Source organism: Euphorbia lathyris, chromosome 3, assembly GCF_963576675.1.
Source record: "Euphorbia lathyris chromosome 3, ddEupLath1.1, whole genome shotgun sequence".
Taxonomy (NCBI): domain Eukaryota; kingdom Viridiplantae; phylum Streptophyta; class Magnoliopsida; order Malpighiales; family Euphorbiaceae; genus Euphorbia; species Euphorbia lathyris.
Genome location: NC_088912.1, coordinates 40,141,400 through 40,160,242, shown reverse-complemented (window position 1 = coordinate 40,160,242; position 18,843 = coordinate 40,141,400). Strand labels below are relative to the sequence as shown.

Here is an 18,843-nt window from a genome sequence, read left to right as displayed (position 1 = left end):
TCTTAATTGTTTTGGGAGAATATCATAGGTTCTGCTAGTAACAGCTCGCGACGGTATTCCGTTATATATATGTTGAAATTAATCGTGATGAATAATTTCAAAGGATATATACGGCTAGTGGCAATAAAAAACCTAATGGGTCCGCATATGGGACTTGGAATCGGAGGACGAAAACGTAATTAGCGGGACATAGACACATGGGCCGAAATTTATATATTAGTTAGGGATATTGATTTAGTTTAATAATTGTAATTAGATTATGATTATAAATTAAACTAAAGAATTATCTGATAATATTAATTGGATGTTTTATGCAATTAAAACTCTAATTAATTATCCCTAACATTAATTAATTATTAATTTGATTAATAATAATTATCTAAATATAATTAGTTATTGTTTAGATAATATTAAAGTATTTATTTAATTATCTAATTAGGAATCCTATTCAGAATAAGATTCCAATTAATTAAATTCCTAACACAACTGGGATTAGGGTTTTGGAAGTCTATAAATAGACCCATAACCTCAGAATTTCGGCTAACACACTATACAAGAGGAGAAGGAATTGTTCTGTCGTCGTCTCGGCTAATTTACTTTATTTCTTACTCCCTCTTTGATCTCGTATCGATTTCTGTTAGAGGTAATCATTGCGATTGCTATTCATTAAAGGTTGATTACTGATTAGTTTTGTTTTTTTTGTTGAATCAAACGTTCGTGGTTCACGAGTTGATAATAACAAGTTGTGGCACTTCGTTTGCAACGGTAGATAGTTCTTCAATAAAGGTATTACTTTCTATCCCTCTTTATATGAAATAACAATTAACAGATCTTGGAAAAGGGAAATAGATAAAATAGATAAAATTTTATTATTCCACTATGCATAGGCTTATCTATTTTCCTACATTGGTATCAGAGCCTATGTTAATCTGTTATTTCATATATGTAAATAAAAGGGTTATTCAATCAGATTGAATAGATTTATTGTTAGGATAAATTAATTAATCGGTTAGTTCAATTAATCTAACGATAAATAAGTTTTGATTACTTGTTAATTCAAACTGATTATGCGTAGTTCCTGATTATTTCGGTTGATAATCGTTTAAACAAAACCTAAAGGTTTTATAGTTAGATAATTAAAACGTTTTGTTTTATTAAATCTAAAAGATAAAACTGTTTTAATATTCTGAAAATTGTTTTGAAACTGTTTTAGAACAATTATATATATATATATATGTATGTATTTAATTAAAAAAATATATATCAATAGCTGTTCGGGGTCGATGCCGCAAGGCGGCGACCCCGACCGCTATTGCGACTGGTTGCGGCCTTGCGGCAGCAACCAGTAGCGGCTGGCCGCTAGCTGCTGCCCTACGGCAGCAGCTATGCCAAAGCGTCGGGCCGATTAAATCGGCCCAGCCCAATCATTGGTACTGGTTTTTTTAAAAGTGTCACTACACCATAGATGGTCTGTTGCAACACCGAACAAGTGTTGGCTAAAGTCATTATTGTGTTGCTATAGACATATAGGCAACATTTTTTGCCAAAAAAACGTGTTGCATTTTTGCACGTTGCCAAAGATGTCATTTGCAACATTTTTTCACATTTTTAGCAACATCGATACAAGTGTTGCTACTCGTATCTATGGCAACATTTTCCTACCCTATGGCAACTAAAATGAAAATGTTGCCTAAATCATAGACCAGATATATATATGTTAAACATGTTTTAAAAGACCCGTTTTAAATATAGATATATATATGTTTCAAATATAATATTTTGTTTTAATTATCAAAATCAATTTATTTAAAAGTTTGTTTTACCTAAATATTTGATATAAGTAATTCAAAGCATTAAATGAATTATACGAATTAATTAGGATATGCATAATTAAAATTGGATGAAAATTAATTTAAGTTGTTAATTTGATTAACTCAAATATTACATAAATAGTTTATGTAATCAACCAATTAAATTTAATTTAATTGAGTCTATGCATGTTTGGCATTATGGACATATTAGACCCTCTAGAATAGTTATTTAGTCTTTTGGTATTTAAATAGGACCTGCGTGTCCTACCTTCTCTTACTCTCTATTGTATTTCTCTTCTCATCCAAATCCCTTCAAGTAAACTTAGAGATATGTCCATAATTGTCAATGTTGAATGTATGAATGTTTGATATGTGCTAAAGCAAATCAAGACTAGGTTAGATTATGAGACTTAAATAAAATCCCTCACTAATCAAAAGTTAAGTAAATAAGCAAGTTATTAAAATCAGTTGACCCTCCCTAATATTATAATTCAGCCGGCAGTACTGGGGGCCTTTGGGTTGTTGAGTAAACTCAAACTCGGGGTCTTATGGTAACACCTGAATTATCGAAAAATTGTTTTTCACGAATATGGGGTAATGCTTAAATTAGGATAGAATAATTGGATGAGTAAACTCATGTTGTTCTAACCTAATGGGCAATATGGTTGGGATTGATAGACGACACATATCAGTTACTAATATGGTTAGTAACCCAACAACCTAGAAATCACATGTTTTGATGTGATTGATTACATGAATCTACCTAATGAATGAAACTAGCTTGTTGAGTAAACTCAAGGTGAAATTTCAGGAGTTAGGATTCTAGCTCACTAAAGGAATTGTGAATATCCTACGAATTAATATAGAGGGTTATTAATTTGGTAAAATAGTGGGAGCAATTTAAAACATAAAAGTCCAACGTATTTAAATTGTAAGTGAATTAAATAAGTGAATAACATCCGTCACTTTTCTCACTCTCAGGTTAATTTTATCAAATCGTACTCTAAAAACAATCATGTCGAAAACCGATCTAAGAAATATCCTTACCGATAACAAGTTGAATGGTTCAAACTTCACCGACTGGTTTCGTAACCTCAAAATTGTTTTGAAGTTTGAAAAGATAGGGTATGTACTGGATACATCGATACCCGTTCTTCTGGCCGATGATGCACCCATTGAAGAGATTGATGCCTATCAGAAGCATAAATCCGATGATGAACACGCTGGGTGCATCATACTTGCATCGATGACACCAGATCTGCAAAGGCAACATGAGGAGATGGATGCATATTCTATTGTCATGCACTTAAAGGAGTTGTTTGGAAAACAGACTCGGTGCAAACGTTTTGAGATATCAAAACTGTTGTTTCACTGCAGGATGCAAGAGGGCACATCTGTTATGACACATTGTGTCAAGATGATTGGCTATATCACCAAACTTTCAAGTATTGGCTTTGCGATGGATCATGAACTAAGTGTAGACTTGTTTCTTCAATCCCTCCCGGATAGTTATTCACAGTTCACTATGAACTACCAAATGAATGACTTACATACCTCTCTTGAAGAGCTTGCCAGTATGCTCAAAACTGTTGAGCCCAACCTGAAGAAAGATAAGGTGGTACCCGCTCTTGTGATTGAGGGATCAAAGAAGATGAAAGGGAATTTTCCCAATCCTAAATATCCCAAGAAGAACAAGGGAGGCAAGTCAGCCCAGGCCAAAGGAAAGCAAGTCAAGAAGCCCAAAGGGGGATGCCACTTCTGTGGTAAAGATGGGCATTGGAGGAGAAATTGCAAGGAGTACCTAGCTTCTCTCAAGAAGGGAAAGGACGGTGCTTCAACTTCTGGTATGTTCTATATTGAAATTAACTCAATTTCGCAGTCTGAATCTTAGGTATTAGATACCGGGTGTGGATCTCATATTTGTATGAATATGCAGGAACTAAAGCAGACTAGGGAATTGAAGAAATGGGACATAAACTTGCGAGTTGGAAATGGTGCAAGGGTTGCCGCACTCGCAATTGGGAACTATGATCTGCATCTACTATCAGGACTTGTAGTAGTGTTAAGGAACTGTTTGTATGTTTCAGATATGTCTCGTAACATTATTTCCATTAGCTGTCTAGTAGAAGATGGCTTTCATGTTTCAATTAAGAACAATAATTGCGAATTTTATAGAAACAAAGTTTTCTATTTTTCAGGAATATCATTGAATGGGATTTATATTCTGAATGATAAAGTTTCTGCTTTGACAATTGATACCAAAAGACTTAGATTAGATAATTCAACTTACTTGTGGCATTGTCGTTTAGGCCATATAAACCAGAGACGCATGCTTAAGCTACATCAAGATGGGCTTATAGACTCAATTGATTGGGAATCAATGGGAACATGCGAGTCATGTTTAAAAGGAAAAATGACAAAGACACCCTTTAGCAATAAAGGTCAGCGTGTATTAGACACTCTAGGATTAATACATTCAGATGTATGTGGTCCTATGTCAGTCCAAACAAGAGGAGGATTCAGATACTTCATTAGCTTCATAGATGATCATACCAGATATGGTTATATCTATTTGATGAAGCACAAGTCAGAAGCTTTTGAGAAATTCAAATGCTTTAAGAATGAAGTTGAGAATCAAACAGGAAAGACTATCAAGATACTTCAATCTGATCGAGGTGGAGAATATCTTTCTGAATAATTTATGAGTTATCTAAATGAATGTGGAATATGCTCACAATGGACACCTCCTTATACACCATAACACAATGGTGTATCAGAAAGGAGAAATCGCACCTTACTAGATATGGTACGATCCATGATGAGCACCACTTCTCTTCCAAAATCATTCTGGGGCTATGCCTTAGAAACTGCCCTATTTACCTTAAACCGAGTTCCAACCAAATCCGCCAGTTTCATGAGAATATGGGGATGTTCAGCATACGTCAAATGTATTGTGTCAGATAAATTAGATCCCAAATCTGACAAGTGTTTCTTCATTGGATACCCAAAGGAAACTATGGGATATTACTTTTATCATCCAGATGACCAAAAGGTAATAGTATCCAAACATGCGGTGTTTCTAGAGAAAGAGTTTCTGGAAGAAACACAGAATGGAAGCGTGATTGAACTTGAGGAAGTTCAAGAGGAAGCACATGTTGAAAGCACGAAAAAAGTTGAACCCGAACCCGTTTCACTAGATGAAACACAAGTGTCATATCCCACTCGTAGGTCTCAAAGAATTCGTGAACTCCCAATTAGATATGGTTTTCTAGTGGGAGATGACGAACTGGTTCCCGTGTTAGACGATGAACCCGAAACCTACGAAGATGCTCTTACTAGTCTAGAATCTAAAGCATGGCTTGAAGCCATGAATTCTGAAATGGACTCCATGTATACTAACCAAGTGTGGACTTTGGTTGATCCATCCGAAGGGATAAAACCCATTGGGTGCAGGTGGATCTTCAAGAAGAAGACAGACATGGATGAAAGGTTAGTACCTACAAAGCTAGGTTAGTAGGAAAAGGATATCGTCAAAGGCAAGGTGTTGACTATGAAGAGACTTTCTCTCCAGTAGCCATGTTCAAATCCATCAGAATATTGCTTGCAATTGCCGCTCATTTTGATTATGAGATTTGGCAAATGGATGTGAAAACAACTTTCCTAAATGGAAACCTACTTGAGGATGTATACATGATGCAACCTGAAGGTTTCATGTCGAAGAATGCAACCAAGATTTGCAAACTTCAAAGGTCCATTTATGGACTCAAGCAAGCATCTAAAAGCTGGAACAAACGTTTTGATGAAACCATAAAACAATTTGGTTTCGAACAAAACTCAGAAGAGGCTTGTGTTTACAAGAAGACAAGTGGGAGCTCAGTCGTTTTCTTAGTACTATATGTTGATGATATACTACTTATGGGAAATGATGTTGCAATGTTGCAAACAGTAAAAGTTTGGTTATCGAGTAATTTCTCCATGAAAGACTTGGGAGAAGCAGCCTACATCTTAGGGATTAAGATCTATCGGGATAGATCAAAGAGACTGCTCAGACTGTCCCAGTCTACATATATTGACAAAGTCCTAAAGCGTTTTGACATGCATGAATCGAAAAGAGGGAACTTACCAATGGTCCATGGTGTCAAGTTATCAAATAGTCAATGTCCTAAAACAGACAGTGACAAGAATCGCATGGCTGTAATTCCTTACTCCAGCACGGTTGGTTCGATCATGTATGCTATGCTTTGCACTAGACCTGATGTGGCGTTCACATTGAGTATGACGAGCCGATATCAAGGGAATCCGGGATTTTATCACTGGATTGCTGTCAAGAACATTCTTAAGTATCTTAAAAGAACTAAAGACATGTTCCTCATATATGGACAAGGAGAATTGAAAATTGAAGGATATTCAGATGCTAGTCATCTGACTGATGAAAATGATTATAGATCCCAATCAGGATACCAGTTTATCCTGAATGGAGGTTCAGTTAGTTGGAAGAGTTCCAAGCAAGGAAGTGTTGCTTTCTCGTCAACTGAATCAGAGTACATCGCAGCTGCAGAAGCGACAAAGGAGGCTGTTTGGATTAGGAAGTTCATAACAGAACTAGGAGTGGTACCTGACATTGTGAATCCCATTACTCTGTACTGTGATAACAATGGAGCCATTGCACAAGCAAAGGAACCACGGTCTCATAATGCATCCAAACATTATCTCAAGTGATATCATCTCATTAGGGAGATCATAGCCAGGGGAGATGTGAGAATAGAAAAGGTGCCCACTGAGGACAGCGTTGCAGATCCGTTGACATTGTGAATCCCATTACTCTGTACTGTGATAACAATGGAGCCATTGCACAAGCAAAGGAACCACGGTCTCATAATGCATCCAAACATTATCTCAAGTGATATCATCTCATTAGGGAGATCATAGCCAGGGGAGATGTGAGAATAGAAAAGGTGCCCACTGAGGACAACGTTGCAGATCCGTTGACCAATCCATTACCACAAAGAGCTCACGATAGACATCTTAGTTCTTCTGGTATTAGTTTCAGGAACAATTGGCTTTAGTCCAAGTGGTAGAATGTTGGAGTTTAGTGTCCTAAAGACAATTGTTTTAGGATATTAATATTAATTAATAAATTATTTATTTGATCATTTGTTTAATCAGATATATAGCATTAAAATATAACTATATATAAAGGCAAGAATCTTTCATAAAGAAAGTAACCCTAAGTTTATTTAAGTAGTTATAAAGTGTTCATAAAAGCATGAAGTGAGACTGTACTTTATAATAGACCAATAAACTTAAAGTAAACCCAAGTCAAGTAATATGTTATAGGGATTGGCATATTGCTGTTGAGACTTGCATGTAACAGTATTTTCTGTCGAGACAGAAAGCTGATCTCACAAGCTTTAGATATTCGGATATCTAGACAGTTACATGGATCCGGTGAAGGAGTTCATTAGGATTGGGACCCGACTTGAGATAACAGAATGGATTGATTTATCTAATGTGTCAACTGTTCATCTCATTGGTATTAGTAGGTATAACTAATCCTCAGACTCAAACATTCGTTAATTAGTGATTCTGGATTATGGAGTCTGATACTTTGATTCTATGCGAGCACGATCCAATAGGTGAGAGCCTAGGGTGTGTGAGAGCAGGGTTGGGTATCACACAAAGTAATTGCAGAATAGTTAATGTCAGATTGAGCATTCGTCACTCTCGATAAGTGGGAGATATATCCAAATGGCCACTTGTGGTGAATTGACTGAAATCCTTGCAAGGTGATACAGTTAAGAGTAGAAATGAACATTTCACTTAACTTATCTTTTCAGAGTGAATTCAACTTGTACAAGTAAAACCGAACTCTTCGTTATATGTAACCTTGACACATTCCATGGTTATAAGGAATTGACCGACAGGATATAGTTGATGAAGGATCGTATTATACTGTACCTAATACAGAAAGGTTAACATCAGTTATCAACCTGACTTCTTAATTGCTCTGGGGGAATATTATAGGTTCTACTAGTAACAGCTCGCGACGGTATTCCATTATATATATGTTGGAATTAATCATGATGAATAATTTCAAAGGATATATACGGCTAGTGGCAATAAAGAACCTAATGGGTCGCATATGGGACTTGGAATCGGAGGAAGAAAACGTAATTACCGGGACATAGACACATGGGCCGAAATTTATATATTAGTTAGGGATATTGATTTAGTTTAATAATTGTAATTAGATTATGATTATAAATTAAACTAAAGAATTATCTGATAATATTAATTGGATGTTTTATGCAATTAAAACTCTAATTAATTATCCCTAACATTAATTAATTATTAATTTGATTAATAATAATTATCTAAATATAATTAGTTATTGTTTAGATAATATTAAAGTGTTTATTTAATTATCTAATTAGGAATCCTATTCATAATAAGATTCCAATTAATTAAATTCCTAACACAACTGGGATTAGGGTTTTGGAAGTCTATAAATAGACCCCTAACCTCAGAATTTGGGCTAACACACTATACAGGAGGAGAAGGAATTGTTCCGTCGTCGTCTCGGCTAATTTACTTTATTTCTTACTCCCTCTTTGATCTCGTATCAATTTCTGTTAGAGGCAATCATTGCGATTGCTATTCATTAAAGGTTGATTACTGATTAGTTTTGTTTTTGTGTTGAATCAAATGTTCGTGGTTCACGAGTTGATAATAACAAGTTGTGGGCACTTCGTTTGCAACGGTAGATAGTTCTTCAATAAAGGTATTACTTTCTATCCCTCTTTATATGAAATAACAATTAGCAGATCTTGGAAAAGGGAAATAGATAAAATTTTATTATTCCACTATGCCTAGGCTTGTCTATTTTCCTACACATTAGTTATATATATCCAATGGTTTTTGCCAGAAGTTCATATGAAGAACATTACTTTATGCCTATCGGACATAAATGTCCAATTGCTGCTTACATTTATCTCTAAATCATCAGCAATGAGCTTTAAGAACCAAGTCCATGTCTCTTTACTCTCTGTTTCAACCATTCCATACGTGATGGGGAAAATATAGTCATTTGGATCAATTCCAACTGCTGATAGAAGTTATCCCGCATATATACCCTTCAACCAACACCCATCCAAGCAAGTTAAAGGCCTACAACCTGCCTTGAAAGCATTTTTCAATGCACCCAGGCACATGTAAATGCTAATAAGTATTAAGGAAACATTATCTGAATATATTATCATATTGTGATCGTTCATCACCAATGACCATTTCAAGTGCTTAAGATTTTTCTCTATACACCTTCAATAAGGAAACAGTCAGACTTTTTTTCCCTTTTCAATCTTTCAAGCAAACCAATTACTTTGTAGTCATGGTCGATCCTAATATCCTCCAAATAATGCTCGGCAATCCAATGTTGAGTTAGGTGAAAGTTCTTATGCACCTTTGGACATGTGTGCTCAAAATTCGTAGACTTGATTTGGAAGGTTTGATTTGCTCAAAATTTGTGTTCTTGCATAATGCACAAATCGTGTCTTTCTCATTGGGATTGAACCATATTTGCCACCTACAAGAATCATTTATAGTGTGTCATTAAAGATACATATACACTATAATAATTAAACATACACAACATAACATGTAACTCAGCTGACCTGTTGTTGGTTCCATAGTTTTTGCAAGCTTCATTGAACTGCCTACCATTATCAAACAACATTCCAATTCGAAAATATGGATTTTGTATGTCATTAACACTAAATTCTGGGAATCGTTTATGGTTGTCATCATCTGAATTCCTATCCATATGTAACTCATCTTCATCCTCAGACTCGGACTCATTGTCAGCAACTTCAAAGTTCATGGATGAGTCCATACCAGTAGCCCTAGGAATTGATCCAATTCCCCTACTTATTCCCAATGGGTTTCCACTTTTTGCATTTCTCACCCCTTCAGCTAAATCTTCATCACCATCTTGTAAGGGATAATGCTCGTCAATGAATTCGTCTGTGTCCTCACTATGTTAAGTTTGATCAGCTACTGGCTCAGTTTCACATTCTGCACTTAACACTTCCATACTTGGTGCACTTGACACTTCCACATTTGGTGCTCTCGACATCTCCACGTTTGAGATCACTGACTCATCCAGTGTAGCCAAATAGTTATCAAACCACTTATTCATATCAAACAATGGTGCAGTTGGTTCAGCATTACCCTCAGTCTGCTCAGTTGCTTAAGGTTCAGTTATAGGTTCATGTTCAATTGCTTCAGCTACATGTTCAGTTGCTTCAGCTGTATGTTCAGATACTTCAGGTTTAGTTGCTTCAGGTCCAGATACTTCATGTTCAATTGCTTCATGATCATTTGGCCATTCATCATGCATATTTGCATCATCTTCATGCCACCCTAACAATAAATGGCATGTAGTACCATTTGTGCCTTCAGGTTTACGTCGCTTACACGGTCTCAAAACATGTACATTCTCCTCTTCAATCTCCTCTATTACGACTGTACTGTGAACTCCATGCGCCTGCTGTAACAGAAGTTTCTCCTTCTCAATCTCTTAGACGGTCACTTTCTTCACATACAAGTTTATGATTTCACCACTCGTACCCACAATGGAATATTATATACATCGACATCATTTCCTAAAATCTTTAGGTCTTCCAAATTATAGACTTAACGATGACTCTTCCAATAGTACCTCAGAGTTCCTTGGCAGTCGATTGCTTTCAACCTATTGTCAATTGCTACCAAGGACAATGTGTCCCAATGAGCGTCAAACCATACATACTTCTTGCCCTCCGAATAATTGTATTCACCAAGATAACCATCGTACTATATGTCGATATCAAAATATCCATCCTCTGGATTTGCATACACATGCATATATTACCACAACTATCACCACAACTAAGCTATCAACACAACTATCAATATTCAATACACATGCATATAAACAAACACAGGAACACAGTTTCTTTTTCATATTCAATACACATGCAAAAATATGGTTTGCAATTTTGAGTGGGTACAGAAAACTCCTATGTTTGTTTCATGCAATGAAGTGTAATGCGTGATAGCACCATTTCTCTACCACAAGTAATCTGGAACAGAACAAGCTCCTTCACGGACATCAAAATATAAAGGGTTTTCTATCAAATGTCACTAATAACAAATGAAAATGCTGGCAATGCAATACTGACTGGTCTCGATATACAGTGCGATTGCTTTTTCATATGCACATGAACACGATTGCTTGAGAATTTTTCAAAAATGGATCATTAAAATAATATTATAAACAAACACAGGAACACAGATGCTTTTCATATTCAAAACACATGCATGTATCACCACAACTATCAACACAATTATGAACTCTTGAGAATTTTTTGAAAATGGAAAACCATAACATTATAAACAAACACATGACAGTTTGTAGAGATTCATATTAAGTACAAAACTCAATATCTTGCGAATTACTATCCATAATTTTTAATAGATGTATAAGAGAATCACTTACAATCCATATCTTGTCCGATCAAACGATAGAAAAAAAATCTCAGGAATTATTCTCCTTCTCTTCGCATGAATTCCTTACTTGATTTCTTCAATGATTCAGTAAAGTTAGGGTTTTAGGAAGGTTTTTTTTATGAGAAAATGAAGAGAATGATGTCTGTGGATGAAACGTGGGTAAGAAGGCGATGGAAGGTGGTGAACAGAAAGGGTGAGAGAAACTTTTTTATTTGATTTGATATGATAGGTGGTAATTAATAAGGGTAAAATGGGTAGAAAATTATTGAGAAATGGGAAGGGAGAGAGACATCCGGTCATATTATGGGTCAACGATAGAAAATTGATGGTCAACGGTGACATTGACCACTGGTGTAACAAAGTGTGAAGTTCGATGGCCATATCGAGAAGAATTGAAGTTCAGTGGCCACAATGTGAAAATAGGTATAGTTCAGTGGCCATGGGTGTAATTTACCCTCTAAATATTATCAAACAAGTTATATAATCAGCTAGTCAAATCAGCTAACGTAATCAACTAACAGTTAATAACTATTTACGAAACAAGACCCTTATTTTTTTGCAATTCTACCACTATATTTAGGAGGTGTTTGGTTAGCTGTTTTTTTACTCGGGAATGAGAATGGGAATGGTTGTTTTCCATTCCTAGTGTTTGTTTGAACAGAAAAGTGTATGGTATATAAATCTAATTTCCAAAAAAATGGACATCATGATTCCCACCTCCTAACCATCCATTATAATTGATTCCACCCTGATCTATTAATAATTAAAATATTAATTATTAAAAAAATATCATCCACGATTCCACTCTTGTTTAGTAAACTGTTTTCACATAATTGAATTTTTTTTATAAGAAATACATTACCAATAACTGATTGTTTAACTATGCTTTCAAAATAGTTGCAAATAACAGATTATTTCACTACGCCAAAACCCTCTTCAGACGACGGTTAAAAACCGTCATCCCGCACGATATAAATATGTCACAGGGCTCGCTGCCGTCTGTTGATGCTTTAGATGACGGTCACGTTCTGTCATCCGTAATAGCCTCACATGACAGCGACATGTCATCTGACCACTACTTATATACGGATTATCTAATAACAACTGTCATGGAATATATGTTCTCATGACACCATTTTTAAATAATCTGTCAAAATATTAAGTTAAAATGGAGGTGTTATGTTAATGTAATGACAGTTTTTGTTTTCTCGACTGTCATCATAACGTAATTCACATGATATAATTTGTATTAAATTTTATCGTTGGAACATAATTAGTATGACAGTTTGTTATCAGTTCTGTATCGTTAGATAGAAAGTAAGATGACATTTTCTTATAAGAATTTTGTCATTGTTTTTTTGGTTTTTACCTCTTCCATGAACCTGTATATATAATTGTTTGGCTCTTTCGTGGGAAATTGCGGGCGTGCCAGAGAATTATGGTATTCTCGAACTGTGGAATGAAATTGAGTGCGCTTGCTAACTTCTAATTATCAAAACGATTGTAAGGAATAAAGAGACCGTAAAATTCCTAAGTTTCGATTATCAAAACGATACCGACCTTACAGAAAATGGTTGAACAACAAATAAAATAAAAATGTACTGGAAGCTTGAATGAACTTTGCACTTGAAAATTAAATCTAAGGAAACAATCGAGAATTGTAAAAATGCTGAAGTCCAGAGGTAATTTGCTAGAGTTTTTGCTTGGGTTTGTTGAGTTGTTGAGTTGGTTGATTGGGCTAAGAGAATTTCGGATTTGAAGTTTCTGAAAATTGAAAGCTTTTCTGAGTAACTGAAGATTAAAGAGCTAATTCTGGGAATTGAGACATTGTTTAGACTAATTAAATGCTAAAGAACGATTTCTACGAATCTAAGGATTGATAAAGAGGCATATTTTGGCAGAGAATTTGAGAGAAAAATTTGAGTTGTCTGTGTTTAATTGATTTTTGAGTGGGGTTGATTGATTTTTGAGTCCTAGCTTTTATAGATGTTGGAGGTAACTTCCTGCTTGCTTCCACAAGTCACGTTCTCCACCTCATTGAGTAACTGCTCCACTTTAACTTCCACGATGAAATTGATTATGATGCTTTCTAACTTTTCTGATTTTAATTGGCTCACAAAATACATGTTAGAAATATTAAATGACCTCAGGATCCTCTAGGTTTACTTCAAGTTTCCCCTGATGTCCACTATAGGAAGTTGGTTTCCCACAAGGTACACTATGGTTTCCCCCAAGGTACACTATGGTTTCCCCTAAGGTACACCATGGTTTCCCCTAAGGTACACTACATAGGAAGTTGGTTTCCCTTGAGCTACACTGTTTTAGATGTTTCCCCTGAGGGAAACTGAGGTTCACTCTAGGAAATCCTAAATCAATGGAAAATATGAAAAGTTTCCTGAAATGAAAAGTTTCCTAAACAGACCTCTTAAGAAAAAGTTTCCTAAAATGTTCTTTTAAGAAAAAGTTTCCTAAAAAAAAAAGTTTATCCCATGAAAAAGAGTAAACCAAGGTATGTAATAAAAAACTTTATTTTTGATGCAAACAATAATCAAAGTAGATTGCAAATAATGTGCAAATAACCTTTATATATAACAATAAACTTGTACATATGTGAATATCACAATCCTAACCAAAGGTTTCTCGTTACAAAACTAATATTTAACTATATAAGAAGTCTAAACACCTAAACCTTGAATCTCCTGACTTGTTATGCCCATTCTTTGCATGTTTCCTTCCATCCCTTTGCTCCCTGCAACATAAAATACACAAGTTAATTGAGTACTGATCTTAATGACAAGTGCCTCTATTGTGCCACACACTTTAGTAGCCTAAATTGGGCCATTACATGTAATTCATATTGACATAAAATGAGGGTAAAAGAAACGGCTCACTAGAGATGCATGAAATTCTGATAGCACATAATCTGCAGTTTATTGAAAATAAAGTAATTCCTACCATAGAGAGATATTTTCTGTTGAGACTGAGAGGAGACAAATAAAGTTAAAAATATTAAATGATCTTAATAGATAAACTTATATAGAACTCAAATTTTGTAGTGATAAAATGAAAGCAACTTGACAGTGATTGTTTGATGCATTAACTCTTGAAAGCTAACTTTGCATCATTAAAGAATTCCAAAAAGTTGAAATGTTTTAAAATTGGAATAATGCTAATTCATACTTAATTAACTTCTAAATTGGAATAATGCTTAACGTCTAAAAAGGGTATCAATTTAGACTTCACGTACAAAATAGCATCAATATAGGCTTAACGTTTAAAAAGAGTATCAATTTAGACTTCACGTACAAAATAGCATCAATATAGGCTTAACATTTAAAAAGGTACCAATTTAGGCCTCAATAACGGAATGAGACACGTCATTGATATTACTCCGTTAAGTGTTGTCAATTGTACATGGAGGGAGAAATCAGAACTTAACCGAGTAATAGGAATGACATGTCTAATCCATTCTCGGTGCCTAAATTGATACCCTTTATTAAACTTGAAGCCTATATTGATGCTATTTTGTACGTGGAGCCTAAATTGATACTTTCCAAAAACCATAGACCTATTTTTGGTACCTTATCTCTTATAGAGAAAAAAAAATGGCATACAAATCATCATGGAACAACATCAACACAATTACTAATTGTGGAATTTGGTGTTCATTATATAAAAAGGAAAACTAAAACAGAATAAATATTTAAAAAGCAGCACCAATAGAACTCAAAGTAAGAACATCCATTTCAATTTCACAAGTACTGCTAATGTCGAAGACCTTATTCACATGTATAACTCTACCAACAACTATTATTAATATAATTATTAATTGGTAGCAGAAAGATACAAGCAAAATTTCAAACCTGCATCCTGAATTATTAATTCGTGCATCCTGAATTTCAAACCTGCAAAGTTGAATAAAAGCAGAAAGATACAAGTAAAATTCACTACCCCAAAGATGGTTTGCTGCTTTGTTTACAACCATCATCATATGCCACATAACTTATTCTGATTTCTCGTTTGATCTGTATGGCAATATTGGTTCAGAACTTATGCCAGTAAATTCTGAGACATTAAAGGGAAACAGAACAAGGGAGAAATAACATTTGCAGACTAATCAATGATTGAAATTCGCAGTAAGCATCAAGCATAACCTCACAAACTCATGATTACCCAATGGAAATCTAAATAGGGGGCTCACATTGCTTTGATGAAAAAGCGCTCCAATGGAGACTTATTCTAGGAGTCTGAGGTAGCAGTTGAAATAAAAGGGGTGTTTGCAAATATCCCATAAGAATTCGGACAAATTATGCTAATGGCTCCAAACAATCTCCCGACAGGGAGAGTGATTTCACCAAGGAAATTACTAATACACTAAAAATTATGATGTATGTATGAACACAAGGATTACAATTTACCTGTTCAGCGCAGGCTACCATCTTATCTTTCTAGGGACCTTCTGCAATGACAACAGTGAATTTTTGTTGAGCATGTAAGGCAATAGCAGGACATGCAATAGAAAAAAATCAATTTTTAAATGATTTATGAAAGTGGCCAAACGTGTTACCTTCTTGCTTTATGAAAAAATCCTAAGTGCATTTAAAATTCACTACCACATCAATCTGTGCGAGTTCACCAAGGATCTCCTGCATATATTCAAAAGACAATCAAAAGAAAAGGGATAGAGTAGGGTCAAGTGATTATAGCAAATTTATACCAAAAATCAAAAAACAAAACCAAATTTAGCATTTGAGGCATCCAGAAAGTAGATAATATTCCAATTGCCCACAACTAGGATCTCCAAGAACAAGGCACTTGCTTAGCATGCCAATTAAAAGCAACTCGACAAGGAAAACTTGAAATTGACAACCCCAACATATCTATGTACAACATTCAATCTTCAGCCTGCCATATCTAGCAGTTTTAATTTACAACAGACATAAACCTATGCACGTAATCTATGTATTGCCATTTGGAAACAGAAAAAGTTTCTTAAACAGTTTTTATATCATAAAATATCTTAATAGTAGGTTCAATCGACGGGAATATCATCTAACCATGACCATTCATTTCTGAAACGTTGTTAATTTCTAGAATAAACAAGATACGAAAAATAGATTCATCAAGTATCCACAAAATCAAGCGATCATGATTATTATCAGGAACACATGAGTAGCACAAGAATCCAAAGCCCTGATGAAGTTCTACAATTAACGTACAACAAATTCCCGAATATGAAACAAAATCATCAAAATCAACGCCAAGAAAAAAGAAATTTGAACAATTAAATAGAAAGGAATCAAGACCTGTTTGTATAGAACGGTGCCTATATGGAGAAATCAATCAACAATAATAATTATAAACAAAACCCCCCAAATTCAATAAATTAAGGTTAGGGTTTTTAAAAAGCGTGGTCATACCACCAACATAGCTAAATGGAAAAGGTATTAGAGTTCTAGGAACAAACCTCAGGCCCAAAGAGCAGCGTTCCACTTTTTGATTTCAGATCGCTTATGTTTCTTGGCGGAAGAAGAAGGTCTGGCGATGCTCGAACTGCCCTCACTAGCTGGTACCATGGTCATGTCGAACATAAACCCATAGCCTGAAGAAATTGATAGAGAGGAGAGATGGAAGGCGAATGAGGTTTACAGTGAAGATATCCATATTTTTAGGTTTTCTGAGAGAGACAGGGAAGAATGAAAGAGGAGAGAACAACCTAAAGAGAGAAAAGGGGTAAAATCGTATATTTGGAGTTTTGGGCGAAAGTTAGAAAATTTTAGATTTTTGTTTCATCGCAATAATGACAGTTCAATTTAATAAGTGTCATCTGATGGTTAAGTGACTTTTCAATCAAAATCGTGTTTCTTTGCGATGACAGAAGACTATAATCGTAGCGTCATATGAGAATCGAGCGCGTTTTTAATTAAGCTATGAGATGACAGAATTTCAAAATACTGTCACGAAAAAATATCAGCCAACACGAAAACAAATGTTTGTCAAGTATCTTGTGTCATGTGAAAGGGAAAATGACATAGTGTTTTAATTGAATTTTTTTTAAATTGCAGTTATTTTTTCTATGCAATTCCGTTTAACATTTTTTTAAGTTAAATTATTTTATTATTATTAAATTCCGGTTCCGGATTAAACCAAACATAATTATAAAATAGTGATTCCGATTCTGATTCCGTAACATTCCAATTCCAATTCCGATTCCGAAATTTAAACCAAACGTTCCCTTATATCAAGGGATAAAAATATCAAAACATTGAGAAAGATATTTCAGTAATTATTTAGCCGAAGTTTTGATTAGTTGATTTTCCATTTTTAAGTTTAAATAAAATTCTCTTAATATTTAATTAAGATATATATATATAATGTTTTGCTATATATATATTTTTAAATAATATATATATTTTATTTTAAAATAATATGATAGAGTTTAATTAATTGGTGCATTATTTGTGATTGGTGAATCCATTATGATTGAGTGATTTTTAGATAATTTAATAAAATGAAATTTAGTAAAAGGATGATGTGATATGTATATTGAATATTGTAAGTATGAACCATTACGTATGCTTTAAGTCTATAGAAAAATACAACTAGTCTATAGAAAAATACAATGAAAAATTAGAAAATATTATTTAATTAAGGGTTAAGGTGCAAAAATACCCCTAACGTTTTGGGTCTGGAGCAATTTTACCCCTAACGTCTAAAATGGTGCAATTTTACCCTTAACGTTTGTAGCCAAGAGCAATTTTACCCCTAACGTTGATAAATTGGATCAATTTCAGAAATAATTCATCAAACTGTCTTCTCGGTCATGAATCTTATCATCTACACTTCATATATGCGTCATTTTATCAGTAACAAATCATAAACATTGGGATGTGAAAAAAATAAAAAAATATATTGTCTTTTGTATGAATTAGATAAAAAAAAATTCAAAAAATTCACCGAATTTGTAAATATTAATCTCCAATTCTATTATTAAATTACAAAAAAACATGAAATTCTTTTTTTAGGATGAATTGATATGAAATTGGTGCAAAATAATGAATAAAAATATATGTGTTTTATAATAATATCTGAAATTGACCCAAATTACCAACGTTAGGGGTAAAATTGCTCTTGGCTACAAACGTTAGGGGCAAAATTGCACCATTTTAGACGTTAGAGGTAAAATTGCTCTCCTGACCCAAAACGTTAGGGGTATTTTTGCACCTTAACCCTTTAATTAAAGAGACAAAAGTATTGAACATATAAAAAGAAAAAAAAGCGTGTTACTCATTTAATTAAGTTATAGGGTTACATTATTTAAAAAAAAAAAAAAGTTATAGGTTACATTGGTCATTTTAGTAAACAAGTAAATCATTCTATTATGTACATCTATTTTCTAGACCAGTAGTTATAAACAAAAACCCAGAGAAAGAAGAGACCAGAAATACACTACTCAAAAGTGTACAGTGCCTCTTCAAATTCTCCA

General features: G+C 34.3%; 1 long non-coding RNA gene across 3 annotated transcripts; it reads right to left on the bottom strand.

The window, feature by feature from the left end:
- Positions 1 to 13,921: 13,921 nt before the first annotated feature.
- Positions 13,922 to 17,119, bottom strand: LOC136223510 (uncharacterized). 3 transcript variants are annotated; one of them, XR_010685995.1, is made up of 5 exons: positions 16,825 to 17,119; positions 15,925 to 16,003; positions 15,776 to 15,816; positions 15,221 to 15,262; positions 13,922 to 14,106 (listed from the first exon to the last, which is right to left on the bottom strand). It is a non-coding gene; the product is annotated as an uncharacterized lncRNA (long non-coding RNA). The 3 variants fall into 3 exon arrangements; XR_010685994.1 differs by having other exon boundaries at positions 15,221 to 15,816; XR_010685993.1 differs by having other exon boundaries at positions 13,922 to 15,816; positions 16,825 to 17,116.
- Between the last annotated feature and the right edge of the window lie 1,724 nt (positions 17,120 to 18,843).